Source organism: Rhamphochromis sp. 'chilingali' (assembly GCF_963969265.1).
Source record: "Rhamphochromis sp. 'chilingali' genome assembly, chromosome: 10".
NCBI lineage: Eukaryota > Metazoa > Chordata > Actinopteri > Cichliformes > Cichlidae > Rhamphochromis > Rhamphochromis sp. 'chilingali'.
Window position 1 is genome coordinate 7,105,531 of NC_137937.1, and position 14,372 is coordinate 7,119,902.

The following is a 14,372-nucleotide window of genomic DNA, read 5'->3' on the forward strand; positions in this document are numbered from 1 at the left end:
TGCCTGCCTGTTCAGAATATGAAATGGAAGTTAAACACTGTGAATCTCCAGCGTGAGGAGGAGGGCTCTGGACGTGTGGGCAGTGTAGCATCAAATAGATTGTGTTTCCTCCCGTGTAAACGCCTAATGTGTGCCGAGCGCTCTGACACAGATGAATGTAAGGAATTTGCTGTAAAGACTTTACGGCCCTTTTGAGAGACATGGCTGGAAACCGGCAGCGTGGAACCTCCTCCACGCCCCCCTGAGCACATGTCCGCACAACACGCGCACGTTGGCGAGCGCTTGCACTTGCACTTGCACACGTGGCGAGGCGCACGGCCCTCCGAGGAGAGAGGCTACATCAAACTGGCAAAGCTGGTGCAGGCATCAGGGATGCTTTTTATTTGCTTTGGGTCAGATGTGGTGGCCCTGAGCAGGTCTGTGGGATGATTCTCATCACATCGATGAGAATCATCCCACAGACCTGCTCGACGCTGTGCGCCGTATTAAGGCAGGAAACAATCTCCTGACCGAGCTTATCATTTAATATACGAGCGCTACCTTCTGTTGCACAACAGGGCAAATTTTAAAGCGACTGAAGTATAAACTGGCCTTTCAAGTGGCTGCTCCCATTTTGTGACAACAGAACTCGCCTGCCAGTTCCCCGAGCCTTTTGTGACGGAGCTCAAAGCTCTCGGCTGCTTGTTGTCAGCTCCGGTTTTATTCCCACTCTCACCGCTCTATTTAGATTCATTTATTTTTGGTTCAAATGCTGTAAAATGAAAGTGTGATGCCGAGAGGGAGGGTAAAGGGAGTGTTCCCTCTCTCTCAGACAGGTGGCCCCGGTTTATGTCGCCGGGCCCCAGGGGCCCCACTAACTGAGTCTGAGCGAGAGGAGGGACCCGTCTCTCGGCGCTACACAGGTGGTGTGAAACGCAGCCCTCTCTCCACACCTGAAATATTCAGATTCTTCCAGCGGCTTCGCTTTGATCTCACCGCAATCGACAAGGGAAAACGTAGAGGATGGGGTGGTGGGGGGTAGAGAAAACAACAAAAACAAGAGGAAGAGCAGCACACCTGAGAGCGAACAGATTGACATTTCTTAAGAGAGAATAAACAATCGCAGGTTAGCTGTGCTGCATCGCTGCAGCTCGTCGTTTCAGGTGAAAGTGGGCCACGGCAGCGATGGCTGCGTCTGCGGAGCCTTCCTCCTCTCGTGCAAACTGACCTCAATGGTGAAGCTTCACAGGAACGAGTCCCCCGCAGCACGCTCCTCTGTTTCCACTTTGAAAGTTATTAGAAACCAGAAAGCAAAACCTGTCCCCAATTTTATTCAAGTGCGACACTGTTGCCGCTCGCCTAATTTTTCACGCATACCCCAGAAAAGAAAAAACCCCCAACTTATTTTGGACGGTTATTGTGTTTGAAGCACCGGGCTCTCTCTTTTTTCTAATTCTCAACTATTGTAACACCTCCCCGTTGCTCTTTCATATTCACATCTCCATTTGAGCCGATCATTTTGGCCGACTGAGGTTATCGTGTCTTCGCTCAGGTTTCAACCCACTAGTCTGCTAATGAATCATAGGACTGTGTAATTAGTCACCCTGCATGTACAACACAATGACAATAGACACCCTGATTGTAACCACAGAGTTTGAAAGGAGCAGAACAATGCTCGGCCTTAATGATGATATATAAGGTGTTGTAATTGGCCTTCGTTTGGAGCGCTCAGTCATGGATTGTAATTTGAAGTTTCTAATTGGAGGGCATTTAAAGTTATTCATTGGTTTCAGAGTGGATACAGGATTGTTTGAAAGAGCTGTAATAAGATGTTTTCATGATACCTCTTGATACTATTTTTGAATAAGACTTTACAATAAATGGAATTAGGGCCTCCCTGGTCATACTAAGATGAATTACCAGTGCATTAGTGTGAAAAAAAAGAGGGGGAAAAGCGCATTTGTGTGTACATGTGTGTCCAAGCGTGCATGTTGGATTTAAAGAGAGAGAAGTGTTGACAAGTAGGCTGTGCTCTGGCGCATCAGGCGCCAAAAACTCTCTAAATGAAGCAGGGTATGACGAATAATGGCTGACAACACCAGTCACACCTTTTGCTGATGGTTGTAACGCTCATGCGCTTCTCCTTCCTTTTGTAAGATTTAGCATGCTGTTTGAAGACAGCCTGACTGACTGGGGATTAATTATTTTGGATGATTTATCAGACTTTCCAGTCCAGAGTTGAGCGAGGTGTCAAAATGAAACGTGATTTTTAAAAAACATTTATTTATTTATTTTCCCTCCGCATTCGCCGGTAAGTCCTCACACACAGTCTGTACACTATACACCTTTACCTGTTTATGCACAATGCAGTCAGCATTGCTGCTACACAGTGGACGGAGCTAGGGTTCCCAACCTCGGTGTCAGGACCTCACAAGGAGACATAAAATGTATCAGAGGAGGTGAAAGGAGACTTATTGGACACTCGGAGCACACATGCTTATTATACACAGTTCCTGCATGACTGCTGCAGCATTTTTCGGCTGCAGCTTGTACGTTTTTATATGACGTGCGCAATGAGCATGGGATCAAACCTCCAATCCTGTGATTACTCTACTCCCACAAATGTAATAAGGCAATGGCAAGGGAAAAGGAAAGGAAGGCATCATGTCTTCATATCATTCGAAGTCTGTTTAAGCTGCAGAATTTCCTATCGCCTCCTCAGACATGTCAGGCCTGCTGCTGTCCTGCATCGCTGCCCCTCCACTACCCCAACATTCACCTGTGGGCTCTGAGGGATAATTACTTATCATGTCCCAGATTCTACGTGTGTCATATTTTTGGGAAGAGATGATTTCAGAGCTGAACTCTCGCTATATTCTGTTGCTTTAATGAATCAGTAAATTCAAATATGAGCTCTCTGACTGAAGTACGCATGGATTGTGATTTTCTGGGCAGATACAAAAATTATGATTTGGCTGATAGCTGATGGTTTATTCTCTCTCGTCTTTATTTTTTTGTGGTCATTCATTCTGCCTTTTTCCCCATGAAAACAAGGAAATTGTCTTTACAGATGATACTTTAACAGATTTATTGCCCACAGACATTCATGTTTGTCCTGTCTTCCTCTGCTAACTGCTAACCCGTCACGGCACATAGCTGCCCCTCCCTGAGCCTGATTGTGTTGGAGGGTTCTTCCTATTAAAAAGGAGTTTTTCCTTCCCACTGTCGCCAGGTGCTTGCTCATAGCAGGTCGTTTGATTGTTGGGGTTTTGTCTGTATTATTGTTGGGTATTTATCTGTTGTTGTGATTTGTCACTAAATTGAATTGAATTGAATATAAAGTTGAGGCAAGTCTGTGTTACCTTACCTAACAGATGTGTATGCAAATAGCTGTGTGTGGAAGCTGCTTATTTGCGCCTTATTTCTCTTTAATTAGCCGTTGGCAGTCAGTGTTTGGCAGATTTTCAGTGCAGACCTCTTCATAACCATGTTTAGATAATATTTTTGTGGGTAGACCGTATACTTTGTAACTTTTTCTAAATCTTTATCTTGGGTTAAGCTCAACCCCATGTGGCACTCAACGTTGTTTAAATGAACTGGGAAATATTGGGTAATAGTGGGTATTGGGTAGTTTGGTTGAACCGCAGTGTGATGGTGACATGAAATGATGTAGAGCAAAACTAACGAAGCATCAGTTCGGGGAATAAACAGATGGAGGGGGATGCCAGGTGATAGCATCCCGCCCCCCCACAGCATCCCTGTCAGAAGCTGCATGCTCAGCTCACATTCCAAGTGTGGGGTCGCGGAGGTCAGAAGCTCCTCCCTGCTGGGTTTGTCTGGGCGGTCTAGCACCCACATAGACACACGCTGTCTGTTTGTGCCCTTAACTGACGCTCAGCTCAAGGAGGCCAGATAAGAGTTCATTTTGGATCTTTCATATGGACAGGCGCCAACGTGCACCTCTCCCCGAGCTCCTCTAACCCCTTCAGCCAAACCACTCCCTCCGCCGTTAGCGGCTGGGAGCGTTTGCCAATCATAATGTTGAGGCCAGACTAGACTGCAGTGATTGGGGCCATTGATTGTAGTGATTTGATTTATTGATCAGTCTGCCCTCTCGAATGTGGCGTCTCAGATGCGGGGCTAATCTGAGGCTGCTATGGACAATCTTGTGCCTCACAGAGAATGAGAAGCGATAAGGAAAGTATGAAAGGAAACTACACTTATCTTAATCACATACTGGTCCCCGCTCTGCCTCGTTCGCTGCAGCCCCCCGTGTGCAGATGTCAGCGCACATGTGTCTGTGCGCACACATGTGTGCCAAATCGCTCTTTTGTGCAAGACCTTGCGTGCAAAGAGTGTGTGTTGTTGTGTCAGTGTGCGTATGCGGTGGGGGTTGTGAGGCAGTACAGTCACCAGGCAGAACAGAGTGGATCTATAAATTGATGGAATTCAAAGCCTCCAGCATCGATTACCATTATAACAAACAGCAGCACACAGAATGTCTGATTATTTTTAGACAAAGATTCTGTGCTCTCAGCAGCAATTCTGCTGATGCTGTCACACTTTCAGACATCTGCCTATGATTGCAATTAGATGGGATACAAAAAGAAAAATAATACCCCCATCTGCATTTTCCCCTCTCTCCTCCTCCTTCCTATTTTTTCCCTATTTAATTTGTGCTGTCCAAGCCCACTGCACACAATAGTGATTTTGACTCAGTCTACCTCAATGCAGTACCTTGCTAGTTTTCTTTTTTTTGCACAGTTGTCAACATTTTCCACCACGGCTTGTCTTTGTGAAAGGCCAGAAAATAGCTTACCACCACAGATGTAATCAAGATGAGCTAGGTTTAATGAATCAATGTCAAATCTACTCCAACATAACACATTAGCGAGTCCTGGATTTTACCTAAAACATTCCTGCTTGCACAGATTGCTACAGCACATCATTTTGCTCCACTTTTTTTTTTTGTCAAGAACAATTGTGTTAATTAGCTTTTATCCAACTTCCCTTTGCCTAGAATCATCATTTAAAGAAACATAACATACTCGCTTTGTCTTTTTTTGTGTGTCAGATTTCTTGCCACCTCTAACCTCCAGTTTCTTGCCTGCTTCTCTCACCCTATGGAATCTGAAAGGATCTGTGCCTGTAGCCTTCGCTGCAACACGCTTTGCATAAACCTCAGACCTCTTAATGTAATATAAACAGCTGCTTTATCATATCATCTGATGGCTCCACTATGGGGTCCGTCTTTGGTCAGTGTCAGAAGGCCACAGTCTGCTTTTGTAAGCCAAAGGATATATGAGTCATGGTTTCACAGCTATTTTTTCCTTCCCTTGTGTTTAGCTGGTCATTGAGCCGCTAGTCCGTTTACAGGCTGCCAATAGGGTGCAGATCTAGCCTGTTAAAACCACTAAGCTCCTTCTTTCTTGGTCTTTGTTTTCGAGTCACCAAGATTGCCTTCTTCTCACGTATCGATGGGAGCACACCAGGACTGGTTCCATTCTCAAAATCCCTCTTTCCTGCCTCCTCTGGTCCCAGTGACAGCTCCGCCCTCCCAGGGGAAACTCATCAATTATGGCTGGATGTTTGACTGGCAGAGGCTTAATGACAGGAGCTCTGTATTGACCTGACTGCCACACACTGAAAATTTGGTCCCAATCGCCCTTTTTAAAACCTGTCAAATGATTACTGAGAAACTCCTCTTTGCACAGCTTGTTGCAACTTGCCTTTTCTTCCTCTTTTTTTAAGACGAAGAAATCTACATGTTCATGCAATTGATCCTGTGAAGGATGAAGCCCAACATAATGAAGGGAGATAAGTGAATTTTATCAGGGATCTTGAAGGTCCCCTGGTTGTAGGTTGAAACGGATCACATCTGATTAGAAAGCAGAGGAAGACTTCCGGTTTATGTGACTATGGCGTAGGTCGCACCGAGCGTAGCTCCTGCAGAGTCTAGTTATTATCTAGCATTTCCAGGCACTTTTTGACGGGTTTTTTCTTTTTGTATAGTTCCGAGACAAGACTGTTTTTGCCTTTTGTGTTTACAATGTCGCGTAAGGTTAATAAGAGCGCAAGCACCTCTCAGCCGAACTTGCGGCCTGCTGCTAACACTGCATCCCCGCCTCGTGGTAAAACTTCGCCACGGCCTGGGTCACCCGACACGCCGCTCGTCGATACGGAAAAATTCACGAAGGCTGAACTCCTCTCTGAACTTCGTGAAGAAATTTCATCACTGTTTAAAAAGGAACTGACGGCAGCGTTTGCGGAGAATCTCACGTCTATCAGGTCCGACATACAGCAACTAAAAACGGACCTTTCCTCAGATATAACTACCATGCGGCAGGAATTCGCTGGCCTCAGGAGCACGGTTACGGGGATGGAGCAGTCTCTCTCCACATGTACAGATGATATTGTCCACCTCCAAGCCAAAGTTGATGCGATGTCAAAGGAGTTGGCCAAATTGGAGAATAAATGCGAGGATTTGGAGTCCAGGTCTCGCCACAATAATATACGCATTGTTGGTGTGCCAGAGGAGAACGTCCTGTCCGCTACAGATGTGTCCGTGCTGTTGATGGAGGCATTTCAGCTTGGGAAGGAGCCGCTTGTAGACAGAGCCCACCGAACTTTGGCCCCCAAACCTAACACCGGTGAACGTCCCCGTGCTGTGGTTGTGAGGCTGCACTATTACGCGGACTGTGCTAGGATTCTCCAGAAGGCCAGGGAGCTGCAGAGAGTGCAGATAAATAATATGACCATTTCTGTGTTCCCCGACCACACCGCTAAGACAGCGCGGGCCCGTGCGGCTTTCAATGAGGTCCGTCGCCAGCTTCGCGGCATCCAGGGAGTCCGATTTGGGATCCTCTATCCGGCAAGACTACGGATCACTTATCAAGGAATGCAGCGCGACTTCGTCTCGCCAGATGAGGCCAAGGAATATATTAAGACAATAACCACAAGATAAAAGATATAGCAGGACAATGTTTGTCTGTTTGAAATAGCGTATGATCCTAATCCAAACATCATTGTGGTAAGCTAAGTTTGTTACTCTGCCAAACACTTGTTTTGTTTTACCTGTCTAATAGTAAAATATAATTGGGTTATTTTTATTTTATTTGTGCCTTTTAATCTATTGAGAAAAGACTCTGTTGGAGCTTTGGTTTGACACGGTTCGTTTCGTAGTCGGGAGCGTTTTTGTTCAGATTGCTCCGGGTGGGAGCGTGCACTGCCGTCTCCGTCGTTTGGGGATGGGGGCTTTTGCTGTGCAGGGGGGAGGCGGGTGGGTGTGTTTGACGTGTTATTATTATTTTTATTCTGAAGCTGTACTTTTGTTGTTGTGGGTTTGCGTTGTGTGTTTGTGTGAGTGTGTTTTTCCCACTTGTTCTTTCTTTGGGGGTGAAGAAATAAGTATTTTCTCTTTTGTCTTTCTGCAATGATCAGCACTTCAGGTCAGTCCTTAGGCAATAGTGGTATTAGATTTTTAACTTGGAATGTCAAAGGTATGAATAGCCCAATTAAACGATCTAAAATATTTACGCATCTTAAACGTTTAAAGAGTGATGTAATGTTTTTGCAAGAGACCCATTTGCGAGATCGGGATCATCTTAGGCTCAGGTGCCCATGGGTGGGTCATACTTTCCATTCAATGTTTAATTCAAAAGCCAGGGGGGTGGCGATCTTAATAAACAGAAGGGTACAGTTTACAGCCTCTGAGATTAAAGCTGACAAAAACGGGAGGTATTTGGTTGTTGTAGGCACCATGTACAATGTACCCGTCCTCTTAGTCAATGTGTATGCGCCAAATTTTGATAATCCAGGTTTTACAGATGCACTTTTGAGTAGTCTCCCTTCCCTTGATACTCATCTTTTGATATTGGGTGGTGACCTAAACTGTGTTATTGATCCTGCCTTAGATCGTTCGAATCCTCGGACCCTGACCCAATCCTCTATGTCCAAGTCTATTTCTGAGTTTATGTCTCAGAATGGTTTTGTAGATCCCTGGAGGTTTTCTAACCCTACTGCCAGAGCGTACTCTTTCTTTTCTCAGGTACATCAGTCCTTTTCGCGGATTGATTATTTTTTTGTGGACGGTTCCCTTATTCCAAAAGTACTGTCATCTACATATCATCCTATTGTCATTTCCGATCACGCACCACTTAGCGTTGACATCAAGCTCATAGCCCAGTCCTCTTTTTCCTCACCCTGGAGATTTAACTCTTTGTTGCTTTCGGATGAGGGGTTTGTTACCTTTATCAAATCCGCAATTGATGAATTTATGGTGTTTAACGACAGCAATACTGTTACGAGGTCATTGCTTTGGGAATCTCTTAAGGCATATGTGCGTGGGCAAATAATTTCTTTCTCTGCCCATTCCACTAAAAGCCACAAAGCCAAACTTCAAACTTTGACTACACAAATTTGTGACATAGATAGACAGGTTGTTGACAGTCCCACTCCCGATTTGCATAAAAGACGACTTGACTTGCAGACTGAATTTGATTTACTTTCTACGGCAGATGCTGAACGTCTTTTACTTCGTGCGCGTGCGACTTATTATGAATATGGTGATAAGCCCAGAAGGCTTTTGGCCCATCAGTTAAAACGTCAGGCCTCGTCTTGATTAATTTCCCAGATTAAAGATGCGGCAGGCAACTCGGTCTCTGATTCAAAGGAAGTAAACGAGGTGTTTAAGACGTACTATTCCTCCCTATATGAATCTGAATCTGCTGCTGACGCCTCAGAGATGGATTCTTTTTTTAACGGTCTTACAATGCCCACTGTCGATCCTGTTATAGCTGAACAATTAGATGCCCCTCTTAGGCTGGATGAAATTGTGCATGCAATCAAGACCATGCACAATGGTAAGGCACCAGGACCTGACGGGTTTTCAGTTGAATTTTTAAAAACTTTTATAGACAAGTTAGCCCCACTACTTCTTTCAGTGTATAATGAATCTTTTGAACGTGGTCTATTGCCCCCTACATTGTCTCAAGCACTAATTACTGTTCTCTTAAAGAAGGGTAAGGATCCTACGTCTTGCACCTCGTATAGGCCTATTTCACTGCTGAATGTTGATGTTAAAGTCTTGGCTAAAATTTTAGCAATTCGCCTTGAAAAGGTTCTTCCTACTATTATTTCAGATGAACAGAATGGCTTTATTAAAGGCCGCCAGCTGTTCTTTAATGTCCGCACGCTTTTGAATGTCATTCTTTCCCAACACTCAACCACTAATCCAGAAGTAGTTATCTCACTTGATGCTGAGAAAGCTTTCGATCGTGTAGAGTGGAGCTTTCTCTTTGCGGTCTTGCAAAGATTTGGTTTCAAGGACAGATTCATTTCATGGATTCGACTGTTGTACAGGGCACCCCAAGCCAGTGTCTATACAAATGGTGTTTCCTCTGGCTACTTCTCATTGTCACGCGGGACGAGACAGGGTTGCCCCCTGTCCCCCCTACTTTTTGCTATTGTAATTGAACCCCTATCTGTAGCTTTGAAGGCCCTTCCTCATTTTCGTGGTATTTCCCGGTCAGGCCTTGACGTAAAATTGTCTTTATATGCAGATGACCTGCTTCTATATGTTTCTGATCCCTTATCTAGCATACCATCGATTGTGTCTCTACTAAACAAGTTCGGCTCTCTGTCAGGTTACAAAATAAATCTTCTTAAAAGTGAATGTTTCCCCATAAATTCTTTAAGTCTTACACTTAAACAATCTGACATTCCTTTTAGACTTAGCCCTGCTGGCTTTAAATATTTGGGAGTTAACATGACTCGTACTTTGTCTTCTCTATACTCTTCCAATTTCTCCCCTTTAATGACTCAAATTCAATCAGATTTTCAGAGATGGTAATCGCTACCTTTGTCCCTAATTGGTCGGATCAATGCTGTAAAGATGAACATTTTGCCTCGATTGTTATTTCTGTTTCAGAGTATTCCTATATTTTTACCTAAAGCTTTTTTCAAAAAGTTAGACCAGCTAGTTACATCGTTTTTGTGGGGAGGGAAACACCCCAGAGTGAGGAAATCATTATTACAGAGACTGACATTTGATGGTGGTCTTGCCTTGCCTAACTTTTTATTTTACTATTGGTCCTCTCATGTTCACAAATTGACCCATTGGCTTGAATCTCAAGACCTGCTGTGGTGCAAACTGGAACGCCTGTCGTGCACTTCCTCATCCTTAGAAGCTTTATTATTCTCTCCACTACCACTTAAGCCTTCTCATTTCACCCAAAATCCCGTGGTACAGTCTAGTCTAAGGGTCTGGTCACAATTCAGGAGTCATTTTAAGTACATCTCTGCGTCAGTACACATGCCCATCACGCAGAACCATCTGTTTACTCCTGGCCTCATTGATGGTACCTATGTACAGTGGAAGCGTCATGGTATTAATACATTTAAGGATCTCTATAAAGATGGCACTTTCTTAACTTTTTTAGACCTGTGTTCAGAAACAAATCTTCCGGCTACCAATCTATTCCGTTATTTTCAGGCACGGCATTGCACTTCTGCTCTCTTCCCCTCCTACCCTCTTCTCCCAAATGTCCAACCATGGGAGGAATTCTTATCCCTTAAACCCAATAAGAAGTCAATTATATCTTTAATATATAAACAACTTATGGATTTAAATGTCCATTCCGTTGCTAAAATTAGGGGGGCTTGGGAGCAGGAGTTAGGAATAATTTTTTCGGATCAGCAATGGGAGAAAGCAGTATCCAATGTCCGTTATAGTACGTCCTGTGCCAGGTTACAACTTATCCAGTTCAAGGTGTTGTACAGGGTTTACTATTCAAAGTCTCGTCTGTCTGAGATTTACCCACAAGTGATGGATCAGTGTGAGAGATGTCATGCCACCCCATGTGACCTAGGCCATATGTTCTTTCTGTGCCCAAGACTCCATGGCTTCTGGAGTCAGTATTCAGTTATTCTTTCCAAAGCTCTTGGGACCCAAATCTGCATGGACCCTTTTCTAGCTGTTTTTGGGCTTCCAGTCAACACTGGTCTAACCGACCCTACACACTTCAAAATATTAGCCTTTACATCACTTTTGGCTAGACGTTGCATCTTACTCCTTTGGAAATCTTCAAAGCCACCTTCAGTTTCTTTTTGGTTTAGAGATGTGATGTCATCTCTTAAATTGCAAAAGATAGGCCTTGTGGCGAAGGGCAAATACAGAGAATTTTATTCTATCTGGGGCCCCTTCGTGGACTATTGCAAGTCATTAAACGCTCTACCAGCTGATTAATATCATGTCTCTTCCCCCCCCCCCCCCCCCCCCCCCCTTTTTTTTTTTTTTTTTCTCTTTCCCCCCTTTTGGGGTTTGTGTTTGTTTTGGGTTTCTTATTAGGTTTTGTTTGTTTACTTAAGCGTGTGTGTAGGTGTGCCTGTGTGTGTGTTATTGTGTCTGTTCATGTAAGAAAAACTAAAAAATATGTGAGGGGAACAGATTGTGTTGTCATTGTAAACTACTGTACACTTGTCTCTCAATAAAAATATTAAAAAAAAAAAAAAAGAAAGCAGAGGAAAAGTCTTCCTCAGTATCTTTTGTCTCCGGAGATAGCATTGCTATTTCAGCAACACTATATTGTGAGTTTCTCCCATCATCAGTCTGAACAAGACAACCAAAGTAGCAAACCGTCTGTTCTGCCTCACTTCTTTCCAGAAAGACAGGCAGTAGGTTTCATTTGATGGGCTGTTGCCCAGGCTCCCCTCCCTCGTAATGGTCTAGAAACTGTGGGGATGCTTTCAAAATAACCGTGCCATAATGACTGCACTGTTTGACTTGCATACTGCATGAGAATCCACCATTCTCATCAGCTGAGCTGCAATAAAAGTGAGCCCAGCTTTACGGCGAAGCCACTGACGCACGGGCAGACTCAGAAAAACCACACTGTTATATCTTAAGTACTTATAAAATCCACTCAAAGTCACTTCTTGAGGAATTTTCTCTTGGCAAGATTAGCCAGTCTAGGGCCATTTGAATCTAGTGGAGGTTGGCCGGCTTCTGAAAGCCGACTCTCTAATCTCCAGGAAGGCTCATCCCAGATGGACTGTGAGGACTAACAGGAATTTATAAAGTCCTGTCGCCTTATCCTGTACAGCCATGCCCTTTTTCTTTCTTTTTTTTTTCCTTCTGTGACAGCACGATTTACAAGAAAAGACACATTTCCTTCTCACCAAACGTATCATAAATATTGGGACGTTTTGACAAGGGTAGATGTTCAAACATGTTACATTGGTCTTTGGTATAAATACAAGGCACGCAGCCTTTTAGGCATGATTGACTTCAACTTGACCTGTCATTACTTGAAAACTACACATTGCATTGCTGCAGTTTAAGTTTTTCTTTAGTTTCTTTTTGTATTAATGCAAAGCAATTTCACACAGACCCAGACACACATAGAAAATAACTGCAGTGAGCTATGAAAACAACTGACCCAGAATAAAATGGGTGGTAATGTCTATTATTCGTATTGTTAGCAGTCTTCCTTAAAAGACAAAACTACACTTGATTAATCTGACTTACTGTATTGCACTATGTATCTTCTAGCTCGTCTTATTTCTTTATTTGCGTGCACCTAATCTGTTCAGTTGGCCACTGGTTTATATGTTGCATATATACCACATGAGAGCAGTCTCATCTAAGGCTTTGTGAACAGTGAAAAAATATAATTTTATATTTGTTTATATATTTATGGCATCACCTGTAGTGAAGCTCTGGGCTGATGCTAATGCCAATGTTTAAAATAACTTGGTCGATTGTCTATACCAGTGCTTTTACTTTATGTCCAGGATAGCAAATACATTTAAAAAATGTTTTTCTTTTTTTTTATATTTAGCTTTTGCTAAAGTGACACAAATGATAAACATCAATCTCAATATGCGATGCATATGGGGAAAAATGAGCAAAGACGCTAACAGAGATTGGCTGCTGCCACAAAAACAACCAAGAAATGATGCAGTCGATAAGAACCAGACTTTCCAATATTTGTTAACTTCTTTTTTTGCTAAAAATCTTCATCCAGCAAACCTCTTGGCTATGAGCGGAAAACTGCAGCTTAGCACAGCAGCACATGCCTGGAGGTGCAACCTGGCCAGTCAGGAACATTTGCCCCCTTGTAGTGATGCTTGTGACTTTTCCGTCTTTAGCCTGTGGCGATGACGCTCTGTGTTCAGTGATCGATCACCGATTTCTTGGAAAGTGAAGTTTTTGTCAGAAATTAAATCCTTTGCAAACATGTTACACATGACTATCCATGTGTGTTGTTATAAAATTACTATAATTCAACAACTGGACACAGTTCGACAGTTCAAGTTTAAGATCTATAGAAAATAAACAAAGCTGCATGAATTAAATCTGATTTTTTTTACATGTTAGGGCACTCAAAAAAGTTAAATTGAAAGTTTTAGACCTCAGCTTGGCTCTCACTGCTTTCATTGCATATGTCAACTGGGCTGATAAATGGGCTGATAGTGATATTGGAGTGATGGATCAGTACATCCTTAGTTGTATGGTTTTTAACCTTTTAATGACTGAAAGTGTTGTTTTGATTGAACAAATTTCAAGATTCAGTATGTTGCATTGAGGCTGAACGCCAATGAAAGAGTCAGGAAGTCAGAAAGAATAAAATGCTGTTATAGTTTTGTGACATACAATAATGCCATACCTAACATTTAAATGGACTTCTGTGGAACATTTTATAGGCTAAGACGGTTGGAGAAGAAAGAGTTAGTGGGATAAGTTTAATATAACCTCCTGTAGAGGAACCTGGGGTGGATTGATGGGCATTAAAGCTGTAGCTTTGACATTGGACGCTGCTCGTCACATCTCAGGAGCATGGACCTTGGCCAATACAGCGCCAAGGTTGTAAATGTCCTCAAGGCTTGCATGCTGTCGCAACAAACTTTTACTGCAGAGGCGATAGCATCAGTCAGGTACCTTTCTTGTAGACAAATTGGTAAAGTTGTGGCGTTAGAGTCTCAGTGTATAGCATCTCGCTTAAGACAGTGCACATTCCTACTTTAGCCCCTTTTTGACTCGCCAGTCCAGGGACTTGAACCAGCAGCCCTTCAATTAACAGACCGCTTCTCCAACCGACAGGCTGTCACCATCCCACGAGGCCACGGCTGGTTGGAAGCTTCATCCTTCCATTATCTGACTTTTTTCCCTCTCCTCCTTGTCGTGTTATGATTTATTAAATTGCCTTTAAGTAAGACTGCAGATTAATTAAAACACAGTCAATTTAATTTCCCGGCGTCATATATAAATTCGTAGTGGTAATTGAATCCCCTACTCCACTTTTTATATTGTAACCCAGCAGTTACAAGAGAAGAAGAGCCTCGTCAATTACTGATAATCACAGTCCAAACTAAGAGGAATACACTGCTGTCTG

The 14,372-nt window shown here is 43.3% G+C and overlaps 1 protein-coding gene across 6 annotated transcripts in view; it reads left to right on the plus strand.

Annotated features, from left to right (window-relative positions):
* Positions 1-14,372, plus strand: part of cux2b (cut-like homeobox 2b) — a gene marked incomplete at its 5' end in the record, with an annotated part of 104,844 nt that overhangs the window by 26,303 nt on the left and 64,169 nt on the right. The window lies entirely within an intron of this gene.